Source organism: Sminthopsis crassicaudata, chromosome 2 (genome assembly GCF_048593235.1).
Source record: "Sminthopsis crassicaudata isolate SCR6 chromosome 2, ASM4859323v1, whole genome shotgun sequence".
NCBI classification, from domain to species: Eukaryota; Metazoa; Chordata; class Mammalia; order Dasyuromorphia; family Dasyuridae; genus Sminthopsis; species Sminthopsis crassicaudata.
Window position 1 is genome coordinate 119,547,981 of NC_133618.1, and position 19,220 is coordinate 119,567,200.

Here is a 19,220-nt window from a genome sequence, read left to right on the forward strand (position 1 = left end):
CCTTTTGAGGTTATGATATCTCAGGATGGAATTCAATAAGAGAAATTCACTTTCAGTGGAAGCCCTGGAATCATGCCAGGCAGTCTTAACAATATAATATTCTGCCAAAGGAAATTGGGCTTAGCTTTTCTTTCTTTTTTCTTTTTTCTTCCAAGCCTTGAACATAGGTGATTTCTTTCAACCCCCGATCGTTCCCCTTCTATCACAGAACACTAATGGCTTTTAAAAACAAAATCTAGCACTTGCAGAGCAGCAATTTGGATTAGATTGGCACAGGCTGCTATATGCCCTGTCACTGAACACTCAGGCTTCTCTGCACTTGACCTCTGAGCCTTCCACCCAAGAAAAAAGCAGGGACCTTCTACTGTAAGTGGGGTGGGCAATTATTGCAGTCACCAGATTTCCATTGCTTATTCAAGAGAAGTGTTTGACTTTTTTTTTTTTTTTTACTTTTAAATCAAGGATAAGTAAAACCTACAAAGCCTGCCCAGATTCCGATATCCAACTGCTGGCATTTGTGTGTGTGTACATGCTTGGTTTCTTCCTCATTTTGCAAAGAGTCTTTTTTTTTTTTTTGAATGATTATTATTTCTTGGCTCAGAAGGCATTGTAATTGTCTTTATCTTTTGCTTTTGATCATCCAAGTGGATTAATGTGAGTGTTAAATAGGTGGAAGAAGTCATTTTCTTCATCAAATTCTCTTAATCATCCTTTGAATTTCACACTCACCTCCCCACATACCCAAACCCCTCCCTCCCCTTTAGATAGATAGAAAAAGGCAAAAAGGCATAAGGAGTGTGTGTGTGTGTGTGTGTGTGTGTGTGTGTGTGTGTGTGTGTACACCTTATCACCTTTTGATGAACATTCCATCTGACTGCATGCTGACAATTGGATAGAAAAGAAGAACAGCCTTTAGAAGCACAAAAACTGTGCAGTTTCTGTGTCTGTTCCACATCTTTTGTATACATGTGTGTTCTTTTCTTTTCTTTTTTTCCTTTCTTTTGATCTATCTATAGCTGCAGCTTGGAATTGGTTTCACCAAGCCATCATGGAAGGGAGAAACTGACTTTTTATTTATATTGTTACTTTTTTCTCTTTTTCTTTCTTTTTCTTTTCTTTTCTTTCTTTCTTTCCTTTTCTTTTCTTTTTTCTTTCTTTCTTTCTTTTTTCTTTTCTTTTCTTTTCTTTCTTTCTTTTTTTCTTTCTTTCTTTTTCTTCCTTCTTCCTTCCTTCCTTTTTTCTCCTTTCTTTTTCTCTCTTTCTTTTCTCTCTTTTAAGTATTTCCATCAGGGGAAGAATGATGGCAGTAAAGAAAATTAATGAGACTCAAACACCCATAAAAGAAAATCTGTCTCTTCCAAGGATATTGGGGTTTCATAGCTACAACTCCCCACTCTCATTGAAAATGAAGTAGCCTCTTCATTTAGGAACACACACACACACACACACACACACACACACACACACACACACACACACTATATGTTATCTAGACCTCATTCATTCTTCAGCCAGAGGGTTGAACCAGATGTCCCTTCCAACTCAGCAGCCTTAGAAATCTGTTAATTTATATCCATTTCTGACTAAATTTACTTTTAAGGAAAATTTGCTTCCCTCCACCCATACCTTCCCTCTTTTCCCAAGTAATTATAATGAAATATTAATTAGCTGATTGAGAAAGTCAGGGTAGTACAAATGATGAAATCAGGCTATAAATGAAACTGCTGTTAGAATCAGCATAACATGAGAGAAAACACTCCTAGAGAGAGAATCGAAAACCTGGCTCTATGTCCTACCTCTGTGGATAATGATGTGACCTCAGGTAAGCTACTGTGCTTCTCTAGGTCTTTTTCTTTGCAAACAAAGAGTTAGACTAGAGATTTCTAAATTCCTTTCAAATGCCATAATTCCATGTTAATTGGATTCTTGAACAAGCTCATCACTGTGGGTACTTCCTCTACCAGCAAAGATCACACCTATTCAAGCCTTCTCATCCTACATAATGTATACATTTTAAGCCATAAAAATCTTTAAAGCTCAAGAAACTTTCTTCTAGATTTCTTGACATGATGTAGATATCAATGTTTCATAGAGTTGCCCACCCATTATCTCTCACACTAAATCAATGACCACCTCACCTTTCTGTTATATACCTCTCTCTGCAAAAATCATACTATTATCAAGGATAACACCATTCTCCAAGGCACCTAAGTCCATAAATTCAATACTGTACGGTCTCCTTATTCACTCCTCACATATTTATTCTGTTGTCAAATCTTGTCTTCATATGTATTCCTTTCTGTCCAGTACAGGGGCCACTCCTTGTGCAGACCCTTCTTCACCTCTTATTTCAACTAGCCTACTAATAAGTTTGCCTGCCTCAAGTCTCATTCTACTCCAATACGTGTTCTACTAAACTGTAAATATTTTTTCTAAAATATAGATATAAACATGTCATTCCCCCTCCTATTACTCAATAAACATCCAGGATCAGATGTGAAATTCCCCCAAAACTTGGTCTCTTCCTTTATTTTTCCAGGGTTCTAATACTCTACTCTTTCCAATATGATCCATCTTCATTGGCCCACTTACTGTTCCTCACAAGACAATTCCACACACCAACTTCATTCATTTGCACTGACTCTCCCCCATTCCTAAAATCCTTTCCCTTCTCATTTGCATGACCAGTTTCCATGGCTTCCTACAAGACTCATCCCAAGATCCATTTTATGGATTCTCAGTAGTGTCATTCCCCTAACCCTATCCTACCCTCACAATTAATACTGCCTTCCCTGTTAAGATTCCATTTACTCTTTTTTTTTATTCCTCTCCTGATTTTGCTTTTGACTCTCCAGACTTTAATACCTTGAGTCCAGGCAGGTACCTTCTTCCTACCCCCTTCCACTTTTTATACCCCTTCATTATATTGTCTTCCTCCATCAAAATTATGCTCTTTGCAGTCAGCAACTGCTTTTCTTTTTTTTTCCCTATTTGTAGTTCCAGTACTTAGCTCACTGGTTGGAATATATTCCTATTGACTAACTGGTTCTCTTGAAAATTATTCATTAGTAATTTACCACAACTTCCCTCAGCCTGATATGAACCTCTCCATAGCCCTCAGGATGATAAACAACTTAAATTCTTTGATATTCCATGAATTACAACTATATGGCATCACTGAAAAAATACTGGCATTGACTTCCAATCAATTTGGCCAATGGAATAGGAACAGAACAGTTTAGTTCCCATACCATAAAATAGAAAAGATAAAATAAAAGAGAACTAGACCAAATAATAATTAAGAAGTAAAAAAATTACAATAAGTACTTTCAACCAGCCTAAGTACCCATAAACTGTAAGGACAGTTTACAAACTTTAAGGACAAGGACTCAAAAGGAGGAACTTATGAGGAAAGTATACCCCTTAGGGGCCTTCTAGTTCTCACAATATTAGGATAGTCCAGTCAAGAAGACGCAGGCTAATAATAACAACAAAAATTATAATGACATTTATATAGCACCTAAGGCACCGTGCTTTGATATTTAATATTTTTACAAATATTATTTCATTGGATCCTTATAATAATCTAAGAAGATAGTTGCTATTTCATAGAGGAAAACAGAAATGATGTTCCCGGAGTCACAACTAGTAAGTGTCTTTCAACATGTATTCAAACTTAGGTCTTCCTAATTTCAGGCTCAGCATTCTATCTTCTGTATCACCTAACTGCAAAGAACCATGGGATATGGGTTCTAATAGGAAGTAGGAATGAAAACCAGAAAAGTTCCTACCAAGTTATCTGAAAGTTTTAATCTTTGGGCATGATTTATCTAGGATGACCATAGAGCTTGGAAAACTGAGCCTGGAGGATACAGGAAAATATAAATTCTGACTGCTTTATGTCCAGCAAAAATCAGCTGAAGGGAGGGACCATTGACAATATAAATCAAAACCTAAAAGAGTGCCATCATTCCATGCCAATATGCAAGAACAGTCATGCATAGACCTGTTAAAAAGTCTCAATTCAGAAAGGAAAGCTGGAAATGGGAATAAAAAGAGAAAAAAAAAGACCAATATTGAGAAATTTTGAATATCCAAAGCCCTCCAATGTACAGAATAATTAGAGATTCTATAAGCCTCAAAAAAGATGGGTTACCTATAAGATCTATTAAAATTCCTTGAAGAGATCAAAAAATATTAAAAAGATATTATAAATGAAATTAACTGTCTAAGGGGAAGAACCAGGAGGATAGAGTTTAATACAGAACATACAAAATGTGACCTAAACAATTTTCTTTCTGAAAATTAGAGTAAACTACACAAAAATAAAAGATTCAATGAGACAAGAAATATTAAAACAAAAATTTTAAAAACTGAAATATAAATTAAAATGAAGAATCTTATCAAAAACAACTGATCTAGAAAATACTTCAAGGAGAGAGAATTTTAAAATCATGGTACTACTGGAAAATAAAAAATAAACCTAGTTATCATATTTTGTTATCATAAATGGAAACTGACTAACCCTATTAAAACCAAAAGGTAAAATTAAAATAAAAAGAACCCATATGTTACCTCTTAAAAATAAGAAGTAAAATGAAAATTTATCAAGAATCTCATAGCCAGAATCCAAAGCTTCCAATTCAAAGAAAAGACAATTCAAGTACCCAGATATAAATAGTTCAAATATCAGTCATAGAGGAAATGGTAGGGAAAATGGGCATAAAATTAACAAAAGGGTGTGTGAGAGTAAGCTTGAACAAGCTTGCAAAAGATGACTATTTAATTTTTAGAGTGAGCATTTATATCTTGGAAATCAGCAAACATCACAAAACAAGATTTGATTTATTATTCTGTTAATTTCCTGGACTTAAAAAAGTGACAAAGAAAATATTAATAATGTAGATTAAACTGAAAAGTATGTCATGTACTTTTTTTCTTTTTGGAGAGCCACAACTCCATCTGAATCAGAAAAAAAAATGATTGAACACAAATACACAAAGAATTTGACATAGAAACACATTGAACTAAACAAGAAAAACAGGCAAGAACAAGCAGAGGAGAGGCAAGGTTAAGAGAGGAGGTAGAATAAAGGAGGAATTAATCATAAATAAAACATATTCCAATTTGGGATGCTAAATTGTGAAGTGGAGAGGGATATCTAAAGAGAAGAAAGAAATGGGAATCAGGCAAGGAAAAAAGAACAGGAGAGAGAGAGAGAGAGAGAGAGAGAGAGAGAGAGAGAGAGAGAGAGAGAGAGAGAGAGAGAGAGAGAGAGAGAGGAATGAATAAATGAATAAAAGAACGGTAGAAAACAAAACAAAACAAAAAAGCAAAGTGACAATATCACACACACTTTTTCACTGTCTATGTAAAGAGTAGAGGAAGAAAAGAAAGTAAAGGAACTATATAAGATGATAGTTCTGGATTTATTCTTTAACTTACCAATTTTCTAAGACCAACTTATTAAATCTCTTATTTTTCAAACTTTCTTCAAGCACCTTTCACTGAAAGTAATTTTCATTTCATTTTTGAAATATAATGACAGACAGAAATGTGAAATTGAGAAACATTTACATGAACCTGTATAGAATGAACTCATTTATAAAATGGAAGAAAGCAATAGAATGGATTAGAAAACAGAACCCATCGATAACACTGTTTATAAGAAAAACACTTTAAAACAAATAATCACATCAATTTAATGTAAGAACCTGAAGCAGAATTTATTGTTTCAAATGAACTAAAAAAAGGTAGCAATTATAATTACAGATAACAATAAAAAGACATGCTTAAAAGAGATTAATATACTTAATATCTATATAGACATATACTGAATGATATATCATTTAAATACTTGGAGGAAATTTTAATTTTTACAAGGAGAAATAAAATTATAATAGTGGAAGGCTTCGATATGAGTATTTTAGACAAATCTAATAAAAAGATTTTTAAAGTTAAGAATCTGAATAGAATTTTTGAAAAATATGGTAGATCTCTGGCAATTATTGAATGAAACAGAAAGAAATACATATTTTGTATATACCTATGTATATTTATAGTTTTTACTTCATTATGATTAGTTAAGGGTGTATTTAATATGTTTGCTTTTCTGCATTTGTTGATAAAGAGTATATATTCTAGGTTAATTTTTATTAAAAATAAAAAGATCATGTACACTTAAGAAGTTTGCATGTATATGTGTGTGCATATATCTGTGTCTGCACACATACATATATACATTATATAATTTTCACAAAAAAGACCATACCTAGTTGGAAAATGTGGGTATATTTTGCATGACCTTCTAAAAAAATTACATGTGTAAATATATGTATGTTTACATTTCTCAGCTATGCATAGTCTTTTTACAAAAATTTCACCATATCCTAGAACATATAATTCTTACCAACAAATGAAGACAAAGACATATTACATAACCTTCGCTGACAAAAATGAAATGAAAATTACTTTCAGTGAAAGGTGCTTGAAGAAAGTTTGAAAAATAAGAGATTTAATAAGTTGGTCTCAGAAAATTGGTGAGTCAAAGCATAATTCACAGAAACAAGAGAAATTTTATTAGCCAAAATGACAACAATGAGACAGCATACTAAAACTTGTAGAATACAGTCTCAACTGTATTTTTAAAAATGTTCATTGCTAAAAATAAATAAATGAAACAAATTTTAAAAAAAACTTTCAACATAAGAAACAAATCAATAAATTGGAACATGTAACAAAAAAAAAATCATAAAACTTGGAAAAGCAGATTTACATTAAAAAAAATTTTTCATCTAAACACCAAAACAGAAGCTGCAAAAATCAAAGAAGAAATTAACAAAATTGGAAGAATGTATCATTAAACTGAGCTTTTAAAAAGGAGCTAAGATTTTAGTTTATAAAATAAACAGTTGGCTAATGATTTAAATGGAAAATCAAATCACCAGTATCAAAAATTTAAAAAGGAGAATTTGCAACAAATAAAGATAAAGCTCCAGAAAATATCTGCCCAATTACCAACAAATGGATAACTTAGAGGAAATAAAAGTATCATAAATGTATGTGTGTAGATATATATATATGCATATATCTACACATATATAAATGTGTTATTCTCAAATTAACAAAATAGGACATGAAGAATTTAAAGAAGTCAATTCAGAATATAAATTGAATAAGCTAATAATTAAATCTTAAAGAAAATATTTCAGAAACAAATGATTTTGTAAATAAGTTTTATCAAACATTCAAAGAATAATTAATTCCACTAAATATGAACAAAAAATGGTTTTAGGGTGAAAGGACAGAAGAGAGGCTACTATTAAATAAACTGATATTTAACCAGGAAGTGACAATGGAAAGAAAAAAATTAAGATAATTTTACCTAATGAATATTGACACAAAAATATTAAACAAAATAATAACACAATAGCTGCAATATATTTTAAAAGATTATACACTATAACAAAGTATGATTTCTGCCAAGGAGACATGAAAAGACTTATATGAACTGAATTAGAAGAACAATATATAATATTATAAAAATGAAAACATTCATAAATCAAAGAATGAACCAGATCAATGTATATAATAGCAGCAATGTGGTTTGAAAAACAAAAAAAAAAAAAAAAAATGCTTTGAATGCTGTAAGAGTTATGATTGATACATTAACCATTTGTGATTCCAAAGGACTAATGATAAAACATGCTACCCATGACAGAGTTGATGGATTTAGTGTACAAAATGAGACATATGTGTGTATTTTTACATATACACATGTGTGTGTATATATATATGTTCATGTCTGAATAAAGTCACTGATGAAATTTGTTTTGTTTGATTATGAATATTAGTTACAAAAATTGTTTTTCTTTTCTTTTTCATGATGAGGTGGGGATGGAAAGGAGAAAAAATATATTTCTTTTTCAAAACACATTAATAAATCTTTAATTTTAAAATTGCCTGCTTGCAGTTATAGCAAAGGTTGTGTGTAACTGAGTAAGAAACCATAATGCATAGTAAGTCTTAGAACATAGATATAATCATCTATACTTCTGTTACAAAAAAGCACGTACATTCTGCATGTGTTCTAGCAATGGGTGTCATCAGGCTGCATAGGCAAAAATTTCACCCATTATTTCCTAAGGATCATTAAATAAACTTGGTCACTGAGCTGAATAGTCCTAGAGCTTCTATCATGACCTCAAGTTTGTACATAGTCCAGGCTATTAGCATCCATAGACCTTTCAGTCTGCAGCCAATTCTGAATTTATGGATAACCCAGGCTAACTATAATTCTCGACAGATTCTATGAATATTCTTTGCTCCCTAAGGACCTCTACCACTAGAGTATTAATCGAGAAAAAGAATGCCTCCAGATTCAACACTACTCCTTTGCATTTGAACAGAAATGTTTCCTTGAAGTCAGCAGAGACTCCTTTAGTTTCCCTGATCCTTAACAGAATCAAATCCTTTGAATATAAAAGACTATACCATGAAAAAGTAGAAGAGAAAGAGATCATATATTTTTCTCAGTTATCAAAAGGAGGAAAATTCTTAACCAAATAAAAGATGAAATTTCGCAAGCATAAAAGAATATCATTTTGATTACATGAAATTTTAAAAAGTTTCTACACAAATATAATTATTGCAACTGGAAAAACATTTTTACATTCAAAGGTCCTGATAATGACCTCATTTCTAAATTACATAGAGAATGGACACAAATTTATAAGAATTCAAGCCATTCGCCAATTGATAAATGGTCAAAGGATATGAATAGATAATTTTCAGATGAAATTGAAACTATTTGTAATCACATGAAAAAATGCTCTAAATTATTATTCATTAGAGAAATGCAAATTAAAACAACTCTGAGATAGCACTATACACCTCTCAGATTGGCTAAGATAGGAAAAGATAATGACAAATGTTGGAGGGGATGTGGGAAAACTAGGACACTACTACATTGTTGGTGGAATTGCAAATGGATCCAATCATTCTGGAGAGCAGTTTGGAACTATGCTCAAAAAGTTATCAAACTGTGCATACCCTTTAACTCAGTAGTGTTTCTACTGGTCTTATATCCCAACGAGATCTTAAAAGAGATAAAGGGACCCACATGTACAAAAATGTTTGTGGCAGCCCTTTTTGTAGTGGCCAGAAACTGGAAACTGAGTGGATACCTATCAATTAGAGAATGGCTGAATATATGAATGTTATGGGATATTATTGTTCTGTAATAAATGACTAGCAGGATGATTTCAGAAAGGCCTGGAGAGACTTACATGAACTGATGCTGAGTGAAATGAGCAGAACCAGGAGATCATTATACACGGCAACAACAAGAGTATGGATGTGGCTCTCTTCAACAATGAGAGTATTCAAACCAGTTCCAATTGTTCAGTGATAAAGAGAGCCATGTACACCAGAGAGAGGATTGTGGGAGCTGAGTGTGGACCACAACATAGCATTCTCTCTCTTTCTATTATTGTTTGCTTGCATTTTGTTTTCTTTCTTAGTTTTTTTTTTCCTTCTTAATCTGATTTTTCTTATGCAGCAAGATAACTGTATAAATATGTATACATATATTGGATTTAACATATATTTTAACACTTTTAACATGTATTGGATTAGTTGCCATCTAGGGGAGGTGGTAGAGGGAATGGGGAAAATTAGGAACAGAAATTTTGCAAGGTTCAATATTAAAAAATTACCCATGCATATGTTTTGTAAATAAAAAGCTTTAATAAAATAAAAAAAACAATTTATATATATGTATGTATGTATGTATATAATTATTGCATGCAGGGAAGGAAGGGAAATACTTAATTGTGGCTAGGGGAGGAGGCAGATCTTTGCATTAAATAGGTCTGATTAAAAATTTGGCATACAAGATATATAACTACCTAATAGAAATATTTGTAAAACTTCTAGCTATTGTCCAATAAATAAATGATTGAAAGGCATGAACAATCCGTTTTCAAAGGAAGAATAGCAAATTATTAACAACCCTTCAAATCACTAATGAAGAGAGATGCAAATCAAAATAACCCTGAGGTTTCTCCTCATAGTCAGAAAATTGACAAAAATGACAAAAATGAGGATGGTCGATTTTGGAGGGGTTGTGCAAAGACAGACAAATAAATTCACTATTGGTGAAGCCATGAATTATTATTACAAGCATGCTAAATATTTTAGCAAAATTATTTGCATAATTCCAAATTGCTTTAATTCATGGATCCATCAACAAAGTATTAATATATCTGTCTTTCCATAAATTCTCTAATATTGACTATCCCCTTTTTAAAAATCTGTTATAAATGATGTCTTTCTGAAAGAGGAGAAGGGATGGAATCCAGGAGGAAATCTAGGCAATGTGAAAACAAATGATATCAACAAAAATCTATTTTTGAAAAGAAGTGAATCTCCTTGCATAAGCTCTTGACAATTAACATGACTATCATAATGTCTCTTGTTTCTATCAGAGTTTTGTTGAAGTAAGGCTATAATTAGATGAATGTCCTATCTGAAGAAAAGCTACCTCTTCATCTGTGGGCAGGACAGTGGCTTTCTTGGATCCTCAGCACTTAGCCCAGTACCTGGTATACAATAAGCCCTTAAAAAATGCTTATTGACTGACAGACTTCTACCTTAGGCCAATAGAATCCATTTCTTATTAGCTCAAGTTTTCTCTCAACTCATTTCCAAAGTCATATAGTGCTTTTAAAATTATAGAGCAAAATGCTCTGGATAATACCAATTGCTTCCCAGTACTATACATGGGATCAGATATGGTCTATAAGAAATGAAGTTAAAATCCCTAAGAATTTCAATCTCTCTTCTTTACATATACCATTTCTAATAGCTTTTCAATCTATCCTTTGATCATCTGAGTCCAAGGGCATCTGCTGCAGGCATATTCTCTAGAAGTCACAATTATTTGGCTAATTTCAGAAAAGCCTGGAAAGACTTACATGAACTGATGCTAGGGGAATTGAGCAGAATCAAGAGAACATTGTACACAGTAACAACAAGATTATGTGATAATCAACTATGATTGACTTGGCTCTTTTCAACAATGAGGTGGTTTCAAGTTAATCTCCTAGCTTGTGATAGAAAATGCCATCCTATCCACAGAGAAAACTATGGAAACTGAATGTGAATCAAAGCAGCGTATTTTCATCTTTGTGGTGATTGTTTGCTTACTTGGCTTTTTTTTCCTTTCTTGTGGGTTTTTTTTCACTTTTGATCTGTTTCTTGTGCAGCATGACGATCATGGAAATATATTTAGAAGAATTACACATTTAACTTATATTGAATTGCTTGCTGTCTTGGGAAGGGGGAAAGGGAGCAAAGAAGGAGGAAAAATTGAAACATATGTTTTTGCAAAAGCGAATGTTGAAAACTATTTTTGCATATATTTAGAAAAATAAATACTATATTAAAAATTTCTTTTAAAAAAGATACTCAGATACTCAGCCAAACTTTCAAAGGACAGAAGTCTTCCCACATGCCAGGGATAACCTTCACACCTTCTGTGGCTATCACTGCTATCGACAGGACTTCCTCATTCACATTCATCTTACTTGGCCAATAGTGTATGCTAAACTCACAGTTGACTGGTGTGAACACCAATTCACTGCCTCTGACAGGCATCCAACTTAGTGCTGGTCAGGACATGGCAACAGGATTATCTCTCCATATTAATGAATATTATATATAGTCTTTGAACTTACCACAACAATCCCCTTCAAAGACAAGAACTATTTGCTTATGGGATAATATTTCCAAAATTATGGGATAATAGTGTCCAAAAGGGCACTAATGGCAATCACAATTAGTTTCTGGTATCCATCATTATCTTGATGGTGCAAGACTGCTTCCAAGCTCCCCAGGCTGGCAGCATCTGAAGTCTGATACAAAGGGCTTTCCTGAGCCATAACAGCACAGACTTAAAGTTGTGACCTTGCAATTTATTTCATCAGAGGATCAGAGATTTGAACATGGAAGGAATTTCTGAAATCATCTTATCCAGTCTTATTTTGCTGGGGCACACAGTGATTAAGGGACTTACCCAAGTTCACAATTACGAGAGGCAAGAATTACACTCAGACTCTCGGACTCCAGTCCCAGAGCTCTTGTCATTGCCCTATTGTACTGTCTCTGGAGTTACCTAGCACTGGTATATGTATTTTAAATACTTAAAACACTATTCAAACATTGCCTTGCAGAAGTATCCAACTGACACCCAAAAGGTTGGGTGACACTGAACTTTGTAGTCCTTCTGCTTTAATTCTCTTCAGTTATATGAACATTTGTAGAATCATGACTGAAATTATTGAATGGCTTAGCAATGATATCATAATTGTTCATACACTTTTGACACCCAATCCTAGTATTTAGTTCTTACAGATTTTGTGAACAAAGCTGACAAGTGCTTTGAGCTTCTAAGTCCTCAGGCTCTGTATTCACAGCCTACTAAGACACCATGCAACCCATAGGCTTGATGGTGACTGAAAAATTGGCACTTATCAATTGAAGAGTTTTGGGCAAACTTCTTAAGCTGTAAGTTGTGAACCCACATGGGTCATATAACTGAATTTGGGGGTTACTAAATTTTGATTTGTTGAATGTTTGATTTGTATACCTATATGCTCAGACTTGTGTAAAAATTTCTCAAGTGGATCACAAGAAGAAAAAGTATAAGAAGCTCTGTTTTAGCTGACTGAAAATTTTCATTCATATTTTCTCATATTCTACCAACATCTTCTCAAAGACAATGAGATCATCCAGTTACACCAACATGTACGTGTGTTCGTGTCTCCAACCAATCCTCAGAGAAGGAATAAGTAGGGTCTGTCTTAATCCAAAAAACATCTTTAAATCATTAAATCTTCCATCTCAATTTCCTCCTTCCTACAGACATAGACCAGAGCACTTTTTCTTAAATGCTCACTCCCAAAGCTCTGTGTGATCAGGTCATGGGTCCTATGTAATAATTACCCAAAATTTAGAGGAGAGTCAGTTAATAAATATTTGTTAAGCATTGATTAAGCATAGTGCCAGTTACTCTATTAGGTTGGTTGTTGCCCTTCATTCTCCAAGACAACCAAAATGACATCACTAGGTAAGAGTCATTATAGTGTGACCGACTGTGACTGACCAAACCAATACAAACTCAGAATGTCTGCCACAGGTCAGATACAAATCGTCCCTGTGAACATTTGGAGTGGTCTCTCTAACCTTGTCCATCTCACATTTCTTCTGAGCTAATTCAATTCTGCTTTGCTCATTGAACCCAACACGTTTTCTGATGAGGGCACGCCATGCTGGGGGTCCTATCATACATGTCCCACAATCAACTCTAACATTCTTAAGAGAGACCTTAAGAGTGTCCTTGTACTGCTTTTTCTGACCACCCCATGAGTGCTTGCCCTGTGTGAACAGTCTTTTGGGAAAACACCCATTTGGCATTTGAACAATGTGGCCAGCCCAATGGAGTTGCATTCTCTGCAGGAGAGTTCGAATGTTTGGCAGTTTAGTTTGAGAAATGATTTCAGTGTCTAGTATCTTATCCTGCCAGGTGATCTTCAGATCTGCCAAGTGCTAAAAATACAAATGGGAAAAAGAAAGATAATTTCTTCCCTCAAGGGATTACAATCTGATAGGGGAAAAAGAACACACAGAAAGGAGCTAAAAAAGGAAGCACAGAGGAGGGAGAGGAAAGATCACTACAGGGGGGCATGATGGAGCCCAGTCTAAAGAAGAACAACTGGGTGGGAAATGACCAACGTGGGAACCCTCTTTGAATGATGGTTTTGGAGAAGTTCTTTGATTCACCTTCCAGCCCTTCAGCCAGAGGGGCAGAAACTACGTTACTCAAGGGATAGACCATCCAGAGAGAATGCATGCTTCTACCATTATGAAACATTTGCTCCCCTAAAGCAGTTCTTCAGTATTTCAGTTATTCTTTATCTTCCTCTTTAGCTCACAGTAATGTGTCTTTTGTTCCTCATTATACTCTTCTGGTTATAGCAAGATACTTTCTATCTATGACTTCTCCACTCCCGGAGCTGGCCAGGATACCTACAGTGGGAATCAAATCCTCCCAGATGCCGTGGGACTGCCAAGATCCTCATGCCCAGGTGGCATGCTGTCTGCCAGCTGTGCCTGAAGCCAGGCATGCAGTCACTTCTGGCAACAACCTAACTCTTTGTGATCATTAATTAGACATTATTATTAATTGGCACCCTTGACAGTAGGCCCATGAGGGAGGCCACCCAGGAAATCAGCTTCAGAGCCAGGATGGGAAGCCAGAGGGACACGCCTGGGATTCTCAAGTGTTTCCTAAAGCTTAAAATGCCACCTTCTTCTTTGGGCCCAAAGAAGGCCCTTCCCCTCACTCTACCTCCCCTCCACTCCATCATCTGAAATTGTTACTTCTTTTTACTTCCAATTCAATTCAAGACTCTATATTTACTTTTCTTATATTTGCCAAACAGAAAACAAGCCAAAGTCATTGTATTCTAAAACTATTATCCTAAAAGAATTCCAAAGTAGCAGAAGATATAGAATAACTATAACTAGCATTTATATAATGCCTATTGTGTGCCAATAAAAAACTAAGTATTTTACAATTATCTCATTTGTTTCACAAGAACCTTGAGAGGTAAATGTTTTTATTATTATCCTAATTTTACAGAAATTTAAATACAGATTGTGGTTAGACAACTAATAAATTTCAAAAGTTTAATTTGAACTCAGGTCTTCCTGATCAGGCATGGTGCTCTTGCTCTATCGACTGCTCCACCAGCTGCTACAGGAAAAAATAAGTATAACCATTATTTTGTGTGCTTTTTTGACAGTCTGTGTTCTTTTGCTTTTCTTTGAATTTTTATATTTTATCACAATGGCTATAGCAAGTGCTTAATAAATGCTTGTGGAGAGACTAACTGAGAGTACCTTTTCCAAAGAGGGGTTTCACTTATCACTGGGGTGTAAGGAGGGAAAGAACTTCACTTTCCATAAACCACAGAGAATAAATTTACTCATTTACAAATGTTCATATTCATCAGAGGCAGGGCAAAACCTTGGCACTCTAGAATACAAAGTGGAAAAAATATTGATCCTGCTCACCAGGGGCTTATAATCATATATTGCACCATGCTAGGTGCTGTGTACAAGACATAAAGAAAAGATAGAGTACCTTTTCTCCCAGAAGGCACCTACCATGTAGGCAGTACTTCTAGATGGCTGCTATGGTATAATGAAAGCACTATTGGTTTCAAAGACATAGTTTGAAGCACAGTTCTACGTAGCATTTGCTACATGAATGACCTTTTGTAAGCCACAGTTTCTGGACCTAAGTTTTCTCATCTCTAAAATGGGAGAATTGGACCAGATGTTCTCAAAGGTACCTTCCAAAGCAAAAAATTTATAATTCTCTATCCTATGTTTGAGATTAGTGGGCACACAGCTAACTTGGAAAGAAAACTTTTTCCTTAGGAATCAAGGAAGAAGTCAGAGAAACTCTTCCTCAGCTCTAAATAATAAGCCCAGAAGTAAACATATTCAGGGAGTAAAGCAAAACTCATCTCCCCTGGCATTTGGGCAGTTTCAAGCTGAAATCCTCAACAGGTGATTTATAGTTGGCTTTGGAAGATAGACATATGGTCCAATACACACACACACACACACACACACACACACACACACACACACACTTGAGAGACAGCTTACCCCCAGATATGTTCCTGGTATCCAGATCCTCCTGGCTCAAACCTACCCTTAGCAGCCTGGGACTCAGCCCAGTTGTTGGAGATGGAGGCCCAAGTAATCCATGCATGGATAATTGAGTGTTGGCAATACAGTATTGATTTCCAATGCTTAGCTCTCTGGATCATACTTTCCACTCTGAGTAGAATAGCTATGGATTGCATGGTGCATTCCTGAGTTACAATTTGATCGTGCCTTCTTTTAAATAAAGATGAGAGGGGAAAAGAAGGAAGAAAAAGAAAAGTATGGAAAGATAGGCTTATGGAAAATCTAGTTTTATTTGCGGTATCATTGCTGATCTCCCATTATTCAGTTGGCACTCAGAATAAAGCTACAAGGGTTCTCTAGTTTTCTGTCTGTAAGTGTTTTAAAGCTGCTGTTTGAGTTTGAATTTTCCCCTAATGAAGGTTTTACAAAAGGCCAAAGGATCCTCCAGAGCATATCCAGACCAGAGACCAGTGAAATAAGTGCCTGATGGAAGAAGATCTCATGGGAAGTTTTCAGAATTGGCACTAGATGGAAGTACCTGAGCTCCAGAAAGAAGCAAGGGAATATAAACATACTTCAGAAGCAAGATATTGCACAAGGGCCTACAAAAAGAGAAGCCCCCCTTCCACTAAACGTCTACTTATTATTCATCAAGTAACAAAAGGTAAAAGATGGCCCTTTCTGAAGGTTGTCCTCTGCTGGGGAGGGTGTCAGAATTTTACTTTCTTCCGTTAAACATACAGCAAGTTGGTATTATAAATACCAAAGGACTCCAAAAGATAACCTCTCCTATAATGCCAGAAATTGCACTATTGGTGATTCATTACCTTTGTATTAAATGATACCCTCTACCTGTACCCTCTGTTAAAATTCTAGTCCATCCCACCCCAGAATAAGCAGTAAGTCCCTAATGCTTTTAATATGAATGAATTATCAAATTTTCTCCAGTAAGAATAAAACATTGGGCCTCAGAAGGACCAGGCAGTAAAGGAAAGAAATAGCAGAGCCAAAAAGGTTGGCTTGGCCTAATTTGCCAAATTGCTCAGTAGTCTTTTCAACCATCCAGTTTGAATTTCCATTGTGAGAGACCAGAGACCCTCTCACACCTAGCTCCAGGGAGCTAATAAAATTGACTCATGGATTTTATAGACTCCAGGAAGCATTCGTTACTGCAAAAGAAACACACACACACACACACACACACACACACACACACACACACACACACACACGGAAATCCTGGATTTGCTAACAAGACAGGGCCTTGGATTTGGAAACACAAGTGCTGTGTGTAGCTGTCCTGTGCTCTGAAAGTAGTGGAATATTTAGGCACAACTGGGTAAACCTAGGCCAGATGTGGGGTCTGGGCTTTGAGACAGACTCTGTGTAACAACTAGGATACTCCTTAAAGAGCCCATTTGTGTGTGGCTTTGGAGAAAGCCCATCATAGGAAAGGAGGAATGTTTGCCCAGCAGCAGTATTAGGCAGGAAACTACAATCTTCTAGGATACACTTGATGCATTCAGGCTGACCCAGGCTAGAAGGATTTTAGTGTACTTCTCCAAGAAAAATGGATCTGTTTATCTTTGGAGACATGACCCGATTCTTCTAATTGAGACAAACATTATATTTCTGGATACTATGAAGAAGTAAAGCAAGCTTTGCAAAATGGAGCACTTTTCTAAATTACCTAATGCTATTTGTGCTTTTTTCCAGGTATTACCAATGGCCCTTACTTGCTGTCTACTATACCAGCACCATTCATTTCTATACTAGTGGCAGACTGAAATTATTTTCAGGGCCATCACTTTGATTAAAGGCTCAGGAACCCATAAATAATCAGCAGAGGCCATCTATTTACAAATGTAAATCATCATAAACATTATTTATAATCACAAATAAATATCATAGTCTTCACCTTCCTCACCCTGCCCATCATTCACCCAGTTAAATAGATTGCTAGGAAGTTCAATTCTGCTAATCCTCACTCTTGACAGTTGATTCATCCCATTCTCTGAGGTCTCCCCAGGTTAGAACAAATGCTTTCTTACTCTTTCAATTTGCTTTCATTCCCAATGCTGGGGTACATGTCTCAATCCCATTTAGGCTACCTTGAATATTAAATGACAGAAATGGATTGCAATTAATCATTAACTACAGTCTTCACTTTAAAGGGGAAATGCTTCTACTCATAAATGGACAACTTATTTTCAAGTGGAATTCACTTTAGCTTCAGGGATATGCAGATAAATGTTTAACAACAGGCTTTCTGAAAGAAACAATGTACATACAGCAGGTATATTTTTAAGTTTATTCTGCATTACAAATATCTCCACTTTTTAAAATCTAGGCAATATGGAAATAATAAATCATGCCTTTCCTCTGTAGTATTTGCCAATTTCTAATACATAAATGCTCACATTGAAATTGTGAGCTGTCTCCAAGTAGCACATGGGGGAATAAAAGGACTGACAATGGTAGTCAGTGATAGTTATTGATAACACAAGACACAAAAACTTTACATATACCAAATCATCTTAAAACAAAAAAAGGCAAATATGGCATAGTTTTCAAATTGGGCTTACTTTGGACAGTGGAAGTATGGTTTCTTCAAAGGTGGGGACAAAAATAAAAACCTTGCCCAAACTGCATCTCAAAAATCCTTAAATCTGTGCCATGAAAAATTCAGGTTCCTATGCTTCAAACCTGTGGTGTCCTCTTACCTGGAAAAAATTCCTCCTGTTTTGTTGTCCCGGACTCACCCTCATTCTCATTCGCTCTTTTGTATATATTGCTGTCTTTCCTCATATATAATAAGAACAAAATCATACTGAGCAGCATATTATCAGAAACCAAAGGAAGAAATTGAGTAAAAAAAATAGTGGGTCATGGATCAAATGAAGCTTTGCAACCCAGTACATAAAATCTAGGTCCCTAAAGGAAAACATTCTTTTCCTTCCTTGGCAGCAAAGCACTGGGTCAACTCTGCAACTAAAGACAAGAAGGAAAGGAAAGACTCTGCATACAACATGAGGCAGATGCTAACCATTCACTTTTCTTCTTAGGATCAGAGAAAACAATATATATATACATATATATATATATATATATATATATATATATATATATATATATATATACATACACACACACACACACACACACACACACACACACACACACACTCAGTATTAATCCTTTTGACTATTACCTGTGACAATTTTCCTTAAGTATGAAACCTTGGATTGTACAAATAATACATGACACTAAGAAAGATGTGGATTTCATCAGCATGGAAAAGTCCTGGCTTATAAATCCCTTCTATTGATGAACACTGAAGCCAATAAAGTCTCTAGGGAATTGCATGAGCCACAAAGAGATCAAGTGATTTTCCCAAGCTCAAAGAGCTAGGAAATGGCATAGACAAGATTTGAATACTTCTCTTCTTGACTCTG

The 19,220-nt window shown here is 35.0% G+C and overlaps 2 long non-coding RNA genes across 3 annotated transcripts in view; one reads left to right on the forward strand and one right to left on the reverse strand.

Moving 5' to 3' along the window:
• Positions 1-15,940, reverse strand: part of LOC141554798 (uncharacterized) — a 139,933-nt gene extending 123,993 nt beyond the window's left edge. For both annotated transcript variants that reach the window (XR_012485965.1, XR_012485964.1), the window contains exon 1: positions 15,742-15,940. This is a non-coding gene — a long non-coding RNA (uncharacterized LOC141554798). The remainder of the gene's footprint in view (positions 1-15,741) is intronic.
• LOC141554799 (uncharacterized) lies at positions 1,752-17,704 on the forward strand. Its single transcript, XR_012485966.1, has 3 exons — positions 1,752-1,822; positions 16,185-16,429; positions 17,482-17,704. It is a non-coding gene; the product is annotated as an uncharacterized LOC141554799 (long non-coding RNA).
• The last annotated feature ends 1,516 nt before the right edge of the window (positions 17,705-19,220 follow it).